The following is a 1,606-nucleotide window of genomic DNA, read 5'->3' as shown; positions in this document are numbered from 1 at the left end:
TGAAGCTTGTTGAGAAGCTCAGTTCCGTCCCAAGTATTTTAAACAGTTCTGTCCATAAGCGCCCAGTGAACCGGGGATCTCGGTCGCTTACAATGTTCCGAGGCAGTCCCCAAAGTTTTACCACGTTCTTGAAGAACGCCCTTGCTGCCTCTTCCGCAGTGCAGTCCCGATCACAAGCCACAAACGTCCCATATTTAGAGAATCGATCCACAATCACCAGGATGGATCCAAACCCTTCGGACTTAGGTAACGCACTGATGAAATCAAGCGAGACCGAGTCCCATGGTCGCTCCGGGATGGGTAGTGGCTGTAACAATCCCGCGGGCTGCTTGTTTTCCGACTTGTCTTGTTGGCAGACTAGACAAGTTTTCACATAAAGCTCCACGGTATCCCTCATCCGTGGCCAATAGTATCCAGCTTCGACAAGTGCCATCGTTCTTTTCTGTCCCGGATGGCCCGCCCATCGCGTATCGTGGCACTCCCGGATGATATCTCGTCGAAGACTTTCCCACTTAGGCACATAAAGCTTCGACCTTTGGTGTAGAGTAACCCATCTTCTACCCAAAATCGATGCACCTTCCCCTCGTTGGATAGCTTCACCAGCTCCTAGCGACTGGATCACGTTCTAGCCCCTCTCGGATTCGAGCCATAATGGTCCCCTCGACTTGGCTCATCACTGCCAGCTCCGCCTTCCGACTTAGTGCATCGGCCACCACATTCACTTTCCTGGCTTGTACTCCAAAGTGTAATCGAACTCAGCCAGGAAGTCTTGCCATCTTGCTTGTTTCGGGGACAACTTCTTCTGGGTCTGGAAATAACTCGTCGCCACGTTGTCCGTCTTGACCGAGAAATGCGCCCAAGAAGATAGTGTCTCCAAACTCGCAAGCAATGGACTATCGCGGTCATCTCTTTCTCTTGACCGTGTACCGCCGTTCAGTCTCATTAAGCTTACGGCTTTCAAAGGCAATTGGATGTCCATTTTGCATCAGCACTCCCCCGATGGCAAAGTCGGAGGCATCCGTGTGTAACTCGAAAGGGAGGCTGAAGTCAGGTAAGGCAAGGACAGGTTCTTGGCTTACCGCGGTCTCTTAGTCCCTCGAAGGCTTCTTGGCACGGTTCGGACCAGTCCCATGTCTTCCCTTTCTGAGAAGGTCCGTCAGTGGTGCCGCCTTTCTTGAATACCCCTCGATGAACCGACGATAGTAGTTGACCAGACCAAGGAAAGATCGCAACTCCGTTACCTTGGTCGGGGCCTCCCACTCCATAATTGCTTTGACCTTCGGTTCATCCATCTTCAGCTTTCCATGGCCGATAACATGGCCAAGGAACTGAACTTCTTCGGTGGCAAACGTACACTTCTCTCGCTTCACAAACAACTCATTCTCGCGGAGAACCCGGAATACGGTCCGCAAGTGCTCCACATGCTCCTCCATCGAGTTGCTGTAGATAACGATATCGTCCAAGTATGCCACCACGAACCGATCCAAGTAGGGCTGTAGGATCTGGTTCATCAGGGTGCAAAACGTGGCGGGGGCGTTCGTAAGACCGAATGGCATTACCAGCCACTCGAACGACCCATACCGCGTTATGCACGCAGTCTTTGGCT

The sequence above is a fragment of the Brassica napus genome, unplaced genomic scaffold, assembly GCF_020379485.1.
Source record: "Brassica napus cultivar Da-Ae unplaced genomic scaffold, Da-Ae ScsIHWf_526;HRSCAF=790, whole genome shotgun sequence".
In the NCBI taxonomy this organism is placed as follows: Eukaryota; Viridiplantae; Streptophyta; class Magnoliopsida; order Brassicales; family Brassicaceae; genus Brassica; species Brassica napus.
Note: the sequence above shows the minus strand (reverse complement) of the source record.